The sequence below is a fragment of the Lampetra planeri genome, chromosome 23 (genome assembly GCF_965212315.1).
Source record: "Lampetra planeri chromosome 23, kcLamPlan1.2.h2, whole genome shotgun sequence".
Taxonomy (NCBI): domain Eukaryota; kingdom Metazoa; phylum Chordata; class Hyperoartia; order Petromyzontiformes; family Petromyzontidae; genus Lampetra; species Lampetra planeri.
The window spans coordinates 5431546-5445196 of record NC_136129.1 but is presented as its reverse complement, the minus strand read 5'-3'; positions in this window follow the sequence as shown (position 1 = coordinate 5445196).

Below are 13651 nucleotides of genomic sequence, written 5' to 3'. Positions count from 1 at the left end.
ATGCGTAATGCGATCGTCGACGAGTTAAGACGCTGCACTGTCCTCCGTCTGCCCCCCTTAGCGCGTCCCGATGTACGACTGGCAGTACGGCTCACGGGGACCGGGCAGCGGTGGCAGCATCAGTGGGCGCCAGCCCCTGACCCTTTGCCCCACTGATGCGGCCCCGCCAGCCCCCGAGGACCGCAGCGAGAGTCCCAGTGGCCTGCGGCAGCTCGTACACTCCATGCAGCGCCTCTTCTTCGCCAAGTCGCACGCGGCGGCAGCGGCGGGGGCGGCCGACGGCACCGCGCCCACGTCCGGCTCGTCGGGCTCGTCGTCCGGCCGGGGCTCGCGCCGCTCTCGCCGCCAGGATGCATCGAAATCGCGTGATGCCTCCTCGCGCGGCCAAGGCGGGGGGCAACCCCGCAGCCGCGAAACCTCGCGCCACCGTGACTCCTCCCGCAGCCGCGAAGAGCTCCACTCTCAGCAGCAGCTGCAGCAGCAGTCGTTGCCGCCACAGCAGCAGCAGCAGCAGCAGCAGCCAGCGCTCCCTTCTTCCTGGGAGCAGCCGCCCACCAGGAGCCGCGACCCATCCCGGCACCGCGAGTCGGCGCGGTCCGGGGAGCCGTGCCGCAGCCGCGAGCAGTCGATTCATCGCGAGCAGTCGCGATCAGCGGCCGAGCATCTCCAGTCCAGTAGCGGTGGTGGCGGCGGCAGCAGTGGGGGCAGCGGGGGATGCTGGGAACCGCATCCTGGCTGGGAGCAGACAGGGAGCGGCTGGGCTGAGCACAGCATTGAGCAGCAGCAACAACAGCAGCAGCAACAGCAGCAAAGGAGACGCGAGCATTCACTTGGACGGCAGCCGAGTTGCAGCCGTGGGGAGCAGCAGCAGCATGCGGCTGCAGCGGCACAAGCCACATCGGCCACGAGCGAGCGCACCCGCAGACGCAGCCGCAGCCGGGACTGGAGGCCCGAGGCGCGGGGCGGAGGAGGGAGGGTGATCGCAGGAGGGTGGAGCTCGGACGACAACCTGGACAGCGACGGGAGCTTTGGACCGGGTGGCAAGATGGCCGTCGGGGGGGCAGCCGTGGTGGGGCCTGTGCCGCATGCGAGGGCAGTGCGTGGGCGTAGTTACCCACCGGCCCTTGCGCCCAGCGACCCCTGGGCTTACTACAATTCGGAGGGGAGGTCCGAGTACCCGCCGCGACACCAGTACCTCCAGGTACCATCCACGAGGCGCACATACACCCACCAAGGCTTTGTGATAGAGTCCCGCGGTGGCTCAGCTTGGATTTGTCAGCGTAAAGGTGTAATAATATCTGCATGTATCACTGTGCGTGGGCTCAAAATGGTAAGACACCAAGGCCATCAGTATTGATGGCACCTGCTAAAAACATCTGGACAACCATCAGCATTTGTTTAATAGGCCCGATTCTGCTAATGAGACTTTAGAGTAGTCAAAGCCAGTCCAGAGTTTGTTTGAATAAGTTTATTTTGCTGGGTAATATTGGCATATAAACCCATTCGACCGATGGACTAAAATATACTAATATAAGCTAGCCTATGGCTGCATTTGTAAAGAAACTCCTTGGAGACGTCCATTCTTAAAAAGGTGACCTCTTTATTTCTAGAGAATAACGTATTTACATCTGCGTAATCAGTCAGACCCGATGGTTTCCACCTCATCGCTCCGCGAACAGTCAGCCTCGATGTTGTCCACCTTGTAGCTTGTTGGTCCCTGGGCAAGCGCCCAGACTGCAGGCCAATGTGTGCACTGGCGGAGCCAGTGGGGGGGGGGTGGCACATGCCCCCCCAATGATCCGATAAAAATCCCTAATTTCGATCAGATCATTGGGGTTTATTAGTAATAAATTGGCATTTTGTGACCCCCACTGTCACTGTGTAGCATATTATTACGTGCCAGGGACTCTATGAGATGATAGGACAATAGTCTGAGTCCATAATTGGCAATAAGTAACGGCAAAGCAGTTATAAGTGACTCAGATTTGTGTGCAGTTGTGTATACAGTACACGACTTCCCTGAAGGCATTCACCTTCAGCGAGCGCGATGCCGATCACACACGGTTCAAATTCGACCCTCGATCGATGGCTACGCCATCGCCGTACATGCGTCGAATAAAAAGCAAGGGACAAGTCCTTACTTACGAACAACTCCTGTAATTTTTCATTGCTGGAGGGGTTGCCCCCCCTACCTGAAAATCCTGGCTACGCCATTGAACGTGTACACTCTAACACGTTCTCCTTACAGTCCCCTACACATAGGATTTAATTGTTGTTGTCGCCTGCACTTATTTGATTATATGCTTTCCTTTCCTTAAATTGACAGGAAAGTTCATGGTTGAAGCCTTCCTCTACATTTGAATTCAGGGTTTTTTCATAATATTTTCAGAATCGTGGGGTTTTTTTGGGCTTGGTTGTAATTTGAGGTCACTTTTTTGGGCTTCCTCTTCAGGCCCTGCTCCTTCCTCCTTCAGGCCTCACCTCCTTCCTGTTTAGACCACGCCCCTTTCCCGTGACGACCTTCCTCTTCAGGCCCTGCCCCTTCCTCCTTCAGGCCTCACCTCCTTCCTGTTTAGACCACGCCCCTTTCTCGTGACGACCTGCCCCTTCCTCTTTAGGCCCCGCATCTTTCTCTTTAGACCCCGCACCTTCCTCTTTAGGCCTCGTCGCCTTTGCATTTGTGGTGAGATGTATGTGTGTATGTGTATTATAGCGCAGTGGTTAACATGTTGCACTATGAACCAGGTCACCAGAGTTCGAGTCATGCTCACGACCAATAACAGTTACAAATATCTTAATCGGTCCAGGGCCTCCCATAGGTCGACTCAGCCTCAATTGAGTACCTGGTGCGACCTGTAAACATCGCCACTGGGGAGACGAAGCGAGCCTGGCGTGGTGTTGGACACCCAGCCCCTTGTGTGCTGTGCCGGCCTTCATCGGTGCTCTTTCAGAGCACTTGTCCCAACAGTCTGTTAAAGGCTGTCCGGGGATCTATGGTGTATTGTGACCTGTAGGTGAGTTTTATTTTCAGGCATATAAATAAATATCATTGTGCGTGTGCGTTATCTGCATTTTTACGTATATTTTAGCGTGCACAATATGTGTATTGTAGTGTATAAACAAGCACCTATTGCTACCATTGTGTACATTTGCACTGAACATTTTATATTTTGTATTATTTACGTAGTATATTTATGTGATAAAAATACATCTACGAACATCATTGACCGTGTGCATGAATAAATAGCTTTTGCATCCATATTTTCATATATACATGTAATCTTAATTATAAAGCAGAAAATGCATCTGCTTGTTTGTGTGAAGCAGCAAAAACTCTCAAACGCTGAGCTCTGGCGTCATGAAATTTGCACAGCTTATGCTGTCTGGAATCTCTAAGTCAATGCGACTATTTTCAGCTCGCTACGTCATTCCCTTTTGTTGCCAAAATCGACCTTACTTATTAAGTGGCTTAAGGTTGAATCTCCTTGAGTGAAAAACATCCGATTTAGAAAAAAAATCTCGCGACGTTAATTCTTAATAATTTTGTTCAGTCAGAGATGCTTATAATTGTGAAAGTGTTCTAACGTTGTGTTTCCTCATCGCGTGTTTCAATAGTGAAAGATTTACAATGTAAGTTTGTGTAAATTCAAGGAAACTTTTCGAGATTTTTGAATAAGTAAACGCGAAGGTAAATCAATATTGCTGAGCCGAATCAACTTGGAGTAAAAATGTAATGTTTGCTTGATAACGTTTTTGTGACATTTCCTACAGATTCCATCCATTTCGTACATTTCCTTGCTTATACTCGACGAATATCTGTGACAGCAATGCCAAAAAAGAAGAGACCAATTTTTAATCAAACTCAAATGAACACAAAACATCAAAAGCTGTCACGAGCCGTTTGGAAGAGAAAAGATCATGAGCACGTAAAGCGCACAAAACTCAACAAGCTGTTCGACGAAGCAACGAAACTGCTGAGGAAACAGAGGCGCAACTTGCTGAACAACGATTGCGAACTGCTACAAGACGAAGCAACGAGACTGTTGAAGAGCCGAACGAGCGCCGAACACCTGAACGCCTACGAGCGTCAAATTCGAGAACTATTGAAAGCGAGGAGCAGCGACAGCAACGAATTCAAAGTGATTTAATTGCTCACCAGAAACGAATTTTGGCTGAAACTGTTGAGGCTCGCAGATATCGACTCCAGCAGGAGAGAATTCGACAAGGCGCCTCACAGGCAAGAAACTGTCTATATTTGAAGGACGAAGCATTCAATTATGATCCTGAATTGGATTATTCAAACATTCCTCCGATTGTCATTGGTAGAATGACTTTGAAGTGCACCTTTTGTGATGCGCTGAAGTTTGAAGGCGAGACACCAGGATTGTGCCATTCCGGTCGTTAGATTTGGTTGCCAGAGCTTCCGGAATTGCCAGAGCTATTGAAGAGCCTTATGAATGGTGATCATCAAAAGTCGAATGAATATCTAAGCCTGATCCGCAAATACAATTGCAGTTTGCAAATGACTTCGTTTGGAACATCTGTGCCTATGCCTCAGTCAACTGGATTCATGCCAACTTTGTAAATTAAAGGTCAAGTTTACCACAAGGCTGGCTCTCTCTCCTATCACTGCCCAACGAAGAGTCAAGGTTCCTACAAAGTTACTTTCTTGGCGACGAAGAAACTGAAGTACAGCGTCGTTGTGCTGTGATTCCTGGCACCAGCAAAAGTTTGATCGCTTCCTCGCAAAAGATGCTGCACAAAAACAATCGCTACGTTCAGCAATTCAAAATGGCACTTGACGATAATCCAAGTGAAGGCCTAAAGATCGTCATTAAGGCAAACAAGAAACCAGCATAAGGCCATGCACATGTCTTTAATGCACCCGGTAGTCAATGAAGTCGCCATCATCATTGCTGGAAATTATTTTGAAAAGTGTGATATTGTTTTGACTATGCGTAACAATGATCTTAAGAGTATTTCCGAGATGCACATTTCGTATGACGCCTTGCAATATCCGCTGATGTTTTCACGTGGCGAGGACGGATATGCCATCAACATGAATCAAGTTCAGCCAGGAATGTCAAATAAAGCCAACAAAATGGTGTTGGCAATGTCGTACTACGCCTATGGATTGATGGTGCGATTTAATGAGAACCGATTGCTAAATTACCGACAGTTACTGCATCAATATTTGGTTGACATGAATGCTAAGATTGAGACTGAAAGATTGCTCTTCATCCGATTGAACCAAAAGAAACTTCGTGTCGATGATTACATTCACTTGAAAGATGCGATTGTGAACGATGGCAATGCATAAAATCACGTTAAGTTAGTGATTCTGCCATCGACATATACCGGAGGGCCACGAACCATGCATGAATATGCTCAAGACGCCATCACCTACGTTCGTCATGGAGGCAAGCCGTCATCATTCATCACGTACACGTTAAATCCTAATTGCAAAGATATGGAAGAGAATTTGATTAACGGCCAATCAAAAACGGACCGACATGATTTGATGGCAAGAATTTTCCAGCAGAAGCTCATCAAATGCATGAATGTTCTCATCAAAGGCGAAGTTTTTGGCTCTGTTAAATATTGGCTTTATTTCGTCGAGTGGCAAAAGAGAGGTCTTCCACATGCACACATTTGTATTTGGTTGACGAATGGACTCAAAACAAATCAAATCGACGACATCATCTCTGCTGAAATTCCCGATCCCGACACCGATAAGAAGCTTCATGACATCGTCATTAAAACATGGTACATGGTCCTTGCGGCGCTTTGAATTGGCAGTCTCCAATAATAGATCACGCCTCCCCCCCCCTTCTCTCTCGCCCCCTACTGCCGAGTCCTATATAATCTCGTGCCACGGCAGGTCTCTCGCCTACTTCAGCAGTTTCTTTTCTTGCTGTGGTTGTCCCACCTGATGACAATTGCTTGTGTTGCGATCGAAACGTCGTGATCTATTATTTTTCTACCAACGTGACTTTACCGAAAGAACCAAAGAGTATGGATTCCTGCAGTCACGAAAGCTTTAAATCAAGATTGAAACTGGAAAAATCAAGCTCTCCAAAGAATTCTGCAAAATTTGTCTTACTCTGAAGAGTCTCATCAATTGCGTGTATCCAAACATCAGAGCAAATCTTCTAAATCGCAAATGGCTTAAGGAACGTGCAATTCTGACACCACTAAACGTCAAAATTGAGGAAATCAACAAATCTATTCAATAAATGATTCAAACACTTTCACGAACATTCTTCTCCATTGACAAATGTATGAATGAAGACGAAGCGGCAAGCTATCCGGTAGAATATTTAAATTTTTTGAATCCAAACGGAATTCTGCCACACAAATTAGTACTGAAAGTTGGATCTCCCATCATGCTGTTAAGAAATTTGGACCCACCAAAACTGTGTAACGGATCAAGACTAACAGTGAGGGCATTAAATGCTCATGTCATCGAGGCATCGATTCTAACTGGTCCATTTGAAGGCGAGCACGTCTTCATTCCAAGGATTCCATTGAATCCAACTTATATGCCATATTCATTCAAACGATTACATTTTCCTGTTCGGCTTGCATTTGCAATCACCATTAATAAATCGCAGGGACAGTCACTTAAAGTTACGGGCTTGGATTTGACAGACATGCTTCTCACATGGACAGCTGTATGTGGGAATGTCAAGAGCAAAGGATCCAACAAAATTATACATTCTCACCGATGAATAAACAGAAACCAAAAATGTTGTGTATGGAAAAGTGTTGAAATAATCACACTATGAATAAATAATTTGTGATGACTGAATTAGTTAAATTTACTGTTTCGGCTTTTTTCTTTCTTGCAAGCATCAATTTTTTTCAGGGTTTTTCAGTGAAATACTGTAAGGGAATATTACATTAATCCAAGACAAGAATCCAAGTCCCGGGCGAAGCCGGGTAGTAAAGCTAGTACCTGTATATAGGACAGCAATGTGTACGTGTTTGTGCGTTTGTATACATCTTGTGCACGGTAAAATTAGCGCAAGGCAGCCGGATTGAGCTGGTTTTTGGAAAATCATTACAATCTGCCGATCAGGGTATCAATTTCAGATTTCCGCTGCTGCTGTTCACAGAGCCTCGTACTTTACACCCCCAAACGAGCGTCTCTTGAGACGTCCAGAGATACCTCTTTCATTACCTCATTCCCGATGAGCCCTCTTTTATCATCCAATGCCCAGCGAACCCAGAGGGGAGTGTACGTACTTCATCACCTAGAGGATAGAGTGTCTCTTCTGAATGGCCGATTGAATGACCAGCTTCCTTTACTGACTGTGTATTTCTGTACAGATTTCATGTTTGTCTATTCACTTGTCCTTCATGCTCGCTTGTCCATGTGCGCCTGTGCGTGTCTATCTGCATGTTCGTCTGTCTGCCTGTCTGTGTGTTGGTTGACGTATTAGTGTGTGCAGTGCAGTGGTTAGCGCGCTGCGCTACGAACCCGGCGGCCCAGGGTCGATTCCTGGTCATGGCCAACACCAGTGACTATTATATGAATCGGTCCTGGGCCTCCCTTATGTCGATTCAGCCCCAAATGAGTACGGTGTGTATATATCGCCACTAAGGAGACAAAGACGGCTGGGCGTGGTGCTGGCCACCAACCCCCTCGTGTGCCGTGCCAGCCTTCATGCTCGCTAACAGCACTTGCCCCAACAGTCTGTTATGGCTATATATGGGAGATCTTGTCTCTTTTTTCATCTGTGTTTGTGCATGCATTGTTTGTTAGTCTGCTTGTCTACGTGTCTATCCAAACGTCTCTCTGTGTGTCAGTCTGCTTGTCCACACAGCTGCCCGCCCGTCTATCTGTGTCAATCTGCGTGTCCACGTGTCTATCCGCACATCTATCTGAATGTCAGTCTGCTTCTCCACATGTCTTTCCGGACCTTTATCTGTGTGTTAGTCTGCTTGTCCACACCTCAACCTGCGTGTCAACCTGCTTGTCCACGTGCCTTATCTGCTTGTTTCAGTTGTTTGTGTGTTCACGTGTGTGTGTGTGAGCACGCGTCCACGTGCGTGTCTCTCTGCTCGCCTCACCTGCTCATCCCTCCGCTGTGTCCCCATGCAGGTCCCGCACGACGACGCCCCCCCGCGGTGCTGCGCTCCCTCCCACCCAGAAACCGTTGCCCCCATCCCGTGCCGCCGGATGCGCAGTGGCAGCTACATGATGGCGATGGAGGGCGACCCTCCCCACCATCACCACCATCAACATCATCACCACCAGCAGCAACAGCAACAGCAGCGGCAGCAGCGGGGGGGTGCCTCGTCCTCTAGCGCCGCGCCACCGCCGCACCACCAGCACCACAACCACCAGCAGCTGCACAGAGCGGGCAGCCGGAGTAGTGGTGGTGGCGGTGGTGGTGGTGGTGCATCGGAGGTGCCACCGCACCACCGCCGGTCTTCATTGAGGCGGCCTCCATCAATGAGGTGAGCCACCATCAGGAGATAAAGAATACGCAATGAACAGGCAAGAAGTCTATTTTGAATATGTAACGATAATGCAATCGAGAGGGCGCACAATATTTCACGGGCATGAATGACCGACAGCCAGATGATAATAAGCAATCATCCAAACTCCAGTCATCCTTGGCTAGCCATCGAACAAAGACGGCCAATGCATCGTGCGCTGTCAAATGCGCTTCTGCGGCCGTCTGGGACGCTCTTCCGATATTAGGAAGCCACTGGAGCTATGCACTTTTCTATCTGGATTGTAAACTCATTTATTTAGAACTGCTTATTGTATTTAGTTTGTCCTTCCCCCGCACCTCCAATTAGCATGGTTGGCTACATCCAGTCCAAAAAAAGTTAAATATACACACAGAGGGGGGGGGGGGTCTTCAAGTGTCTATTTACAGTCGGCGTAGGTTGAACGCTGCTGCTGGGAATGCGCAGCGGAACGATGATGGCCGCGTTCCACGCGGCGAGGGCTGCCACTGAGACATGACGAGCGGCAGTGACAATGGCACCGGTCCTTTGTGCAGAGTGGAGGGGGTTGTGAGCCGCCACACTGCTGCGAAGAGTTCTAGCCCGAGCTGGAGCGCAGGGTGACAGGAGTGAAGAAAGTCGCAGTGAAACAACCCGAGGTACCGTGGCAGAGGCAGGTGATCTTACAGCTGGCCCTGCAGGCCATGGAAAGCCAGTAGATGGAGCGGAGGGAGGGGAGGGCAGGCGCGGATGGACGACACGGGCGAGATGGTTCATCAAACGTTGGAGTTTCTCAAGGTGGCTTGAAGCTCGAACAAGGACGAAGGGCATGGCCCTGGTGCACTAAATGAAATGGTGGCTCCCTATACAATTTTCTCCCCTGTCTTTGTAGCCCAGCACCTGTGCCCCTCTGGCCGCAGGACCACAATGCAGTCTACACGGCTTGCACACTCGATAGCTAAGCCACCGGGCCATGAAGATAACTTAACCTTGTTCCAGCTGCATTGGTGTGTACTTGGCGTGTTTATGTGTGAGTGTGCGTGCACGTGTGTGGAGTGGTATTGTAACGGCGTCCTGCGAACCTGACATCAAACGGCGATGATGTGTGATGTGTAAACATCAGAACCGGAGAAGACAAATATGGACGGGCATGGCGTTGGAAACAGCCGCACCCTCCTCGTGCACCCAGCTGGACTTCGTTGAGGCGCTCGCTAACAGCACTTACCCCCCCCCGCCCCCCAAGGTCTGTACGTAAGCTACACGGGTTGACTTTTGTCTTTGTGTGCCTGCGTGTCTCAGCTGTCCCCGGCTGCTCAAGGAGGCGAGCTTGAACCGGAGTCTGGACAGCCTGGACCAGGTGGGGATCTCCACGGCGCAGGACGGGCACTCGCACAGCAAGGGCAACACCTGGGGCCAGCACAGCCAGCTGAGTCGGCACGGTCAGGTGGGCGCAAGCAGCCACTTCGTTATCGTTTTGTGTCACCCCGCCGCCCCGCCGCCAGCTGTGCTTTTGACCTGTGACCTGATGAGTACATGTGTGTGTGTATGTATGTGGAGCTTCTTTCGTACCTTACGTAAACAACCGTGCTAATCGGAGGCATGCGGGGGAAGGGCAGCAAACTAAACACAACAAGTAGTTTTGAAGAAATTCGTTTTCAATCTCGATCATTTAAAAGTGCATAGCTGCGGTGACATAGCTCCAACGGAGGTGTTCATTAGTGGTGAATGTAAGGGCGGGGCGATGGGGCGATTTCCCCCCTCCGCTCCCGCCTTGAGATCCATAAAATTAGTATCTTATTGATATCCACCAGGGAAAAGACATGGAATGCTTTAATTGATCGATGGAGGGGGCCCTGTTTAAAAAAATAAAAAGCCTTGGAATTTTTGGTCGCACTACCAGGCCCCTCCACCCCTCACCTTGGGAAGCAATTTTTCTACATCTGCTTCTGGTCCAGATCACCCACCCAGACCTCATCTGATCTGGTCATATCTCAGAGGTCTAAGCAGGCTTGAGCCTGGAGAGGGCCTGGTGCTGTCGACTGCTGCAGGGAGGCGTTGTGGTCAACAGAGGGCAGCGCAGAGAAATATTTTGCATCACCCAGTCACGGATTCATAATGGACCATACCTCGTTCGTATTATATGGAGTACGTTATTATAATTATTATAATCAACAACTATCATTAATTATGTTATAATAATTATTGTTTACATTGTGATATTGCAATAATTATTATGATTATAATGCCACTGGGTGTTTGTTTAGATCGTTGTGGAATGCAACTCGAGTAGCCATAGTTCAAGGGAGATTAAAACGTTTGCCCTTCTTTAATATTGCTTTTAGTTTTTTTTTACTTTACGCTCCTTTCATACTTGAATGTTTTGTCTTTTACAATACTCTGGGGTTTTTCTTTTACATTCACACATTACAGTGCGAGCTGGTAACTGGGTCACATTTGATCTTCTGGGAAGTAATGGGGTTTTGTTAAGAAAAAATAAAGACTGGCACACCTCCAACCCCTGAAGTAGTCCTGCAGGCCCAATCCTTGTCTTGATGTCTGGCGAATCTGTCTCTCTACGGCCAATGAATCTGCGCACCTCCAATTAGCATGGTTGGCTACGTACGGTGCGAAAGAAGTTCATGCATACATCTGTCTCCGTACGTCTGATGAATCTGTATCTCCACATCTGGTGAATCTGTCTGTCGACGTCCAATGAATATGTCTCTTTATGTCTGGCGAATCCGTCTCTACTCCTGGCAAATCTCTCTCGCTTGTGTTGATATGAAAATAGGTTTTTCCTCTTATCTGGCAACAAAACAGGTGTTAAGATGTTAAAACACCAAACTGAAACCTTGTGCAAGGAATCATGTCTGCATTAACCACAATATTTGTGGTCAAAATGCAAACAAAAAACATACTCTGATAATATATGCATTGTCTTTGAAACTGATTGGTCCACACCAGAGACAGCTTTCTTTTGAGCCTCATCTCAAACGGTGTTAGACCAGAGGACGCCAAAATTCGTACAGCCAAAATACAATGCACTATCAGAGTAATGAGAGCTCGGGGTGAGCATCTACATCATGGGACCTCCTTTTCCAGTACCAAAATATGAGAATAGGTTTTTCCCCTTTTATCTCGCAACAAAAGGTTTCAGTTTGGTGTTTTAACAACTTAACGCCTGTTTTGTTGCCAGATAAAAGGGGAAAAACCTATTCTCATATTTTGGTACTGGCAAAGGAGGTCCCATGATTGCGTTGATATATTTTATTTGCCTCCTAGAGCCGGGAGCTGGCCGTGCCTGGAGCCGGCCAGGGCCTGGGTCCCAGGGGCTCGCAGGCGATGGAGGCGCTGGACCTGCCTCGCTGCATGCGCACCCGGCGCCACAGCTATCTCTTCGCCATCCAGGCCGGCTGCGAAGACGGCGAAGAAGGCGCGGTAGCGGCGGCGGCGGCAGCAACGGGCCCAGCGGGAAAAATGGGGGGCAGCGCATCCAAGTCGCCCGCTCCGAGTGAGTCGGTGTGGACATCTGTGACCTACTGGACATCTATGGCCCTACTGGGCATTTGTCAAATAGGGCTTGATCGCTCATCGGATTCCTCCAGTCTGAATAAAGATTCAGTTGATTCTGTGGACAGCCTGGGCCGACTGCTCGGATTTAGACGAGGCCATGTCTAATGCCTCATTCGAAGCACGTGACCTGACCCAAGCAGTAGGAGCGTGTTTGCCACACGTGGCGGAGGTTTTCAGTTTGGGCCTGGCGGCCGCTCAAAATTAATTCTGTGGGTGTATTAACCGTGGATATAAAATCTCCAAAGACGCCTATTGTGCTGGCGCCACGGTCCCCATGTTTGCCAAATTTGTAAAAATGACTCGTAAATTTCTTAATTGGGTAAAATCACGCAGCAACACCGCTCCATACCAGCAGGCTACACTCATCACGTGAACCTTACCAATTATACTAAACAGTAATTTTTAAAAAATTATCGTTTATACATCGAAAACTGTTGTCGTGTCTTTTTTTTGCATGTGCGCTCTTCCGCGCGCACGCCTCTTCTTACCCGCCAGTGGCCACGTACGCCACCGTGTGCCGCAAGTCTCTCCCTCCGCTCCCGCTGAAGTCATCGCACCGCCCATTTGCCGCCAAGGCGTCCACGTCCGTGTCGACGCAGAGCAGCACCGAGTCGACGCAGGATGACGCGCCCCGGCCCTCCAAGGTCGGCGGCGCCAAGGGCGGCGGCTCGGGGGCCGCCGCGGCAGCCTCTACGTCGTCCGTGGCAGCAGCAGCAACAGCAGGAGGTGGTCTCCTTGCACAACCTCCTACGACCCCCGCGGCTCCACCGCCCTCCGAGCGTGGGCAGCAGCAGGGCGGCAGCGGTGGAGGCGGTGGCGGCGGAGGAGGAAGCAGCGGAGGGTCAGGAGGAGGCCCCATCTCGGGCGGGCCACCCGAGCGAAGGCACAGCCAGCGCCGCGCCTCGGAGAAGTCGCGCGACAGGGAGCGCTGGCCGTCGGGTGGCGCCGCCGCCACCGCCGCCGCCGCCGTCGCCGCCACCGTGAAGCTGTCGGCAAAGAGCCCGGCGGCTGATGGGAGCTCGTGGGAGCTGAGCGACTCTCTGGACAGCCTCGACAGCGCCCGGGCCATGGCGGCTAGCGCTGCTGATGGAGTGGCGGCCGCCTCTGCCGCTGCTGGTGGTGGTGGTGGAGTTTCTGCAACGAATCAAGCTGGCGCCGCCAATGTTGGAGCTATCAATGCTGCTGCTATGGGCGCTGCTGGCGTTGCTGGTGGTGCCGGAACAGGAATTGGAGTCGGGAGCGGTGGTGGCGGTGGCAGTTCGAGCGGCCCATCGAGCGGCACAGAGGGCAGGGCAAGGAGCCGCATACACGCGGGGAGCGTCGCGTCGGAGGATTCGGCCACGACGGAGGTGTCGCAGAGGAGCGAGCGTCTCTCCGTGGGTGTGCAGGTGCGTGTGTGAGTACGAGCGTGCAGGTGTGTGTGTGTCTGTGTGAGTGGCCGCGGTACGAACCCGGCGACCGGAGTTCGATTCCCGCTCACAACCAACACCAGTGACAATCATCTGAATCGGTCCTGAGTTTCCCCTAGGTCGACTCAGCCTCAAATGAGTACCTGGTGCAGTGTGTGAACATCACCACGAGGGAGACAAAGGCGGCTTGGCGTGGTGCTGGCACC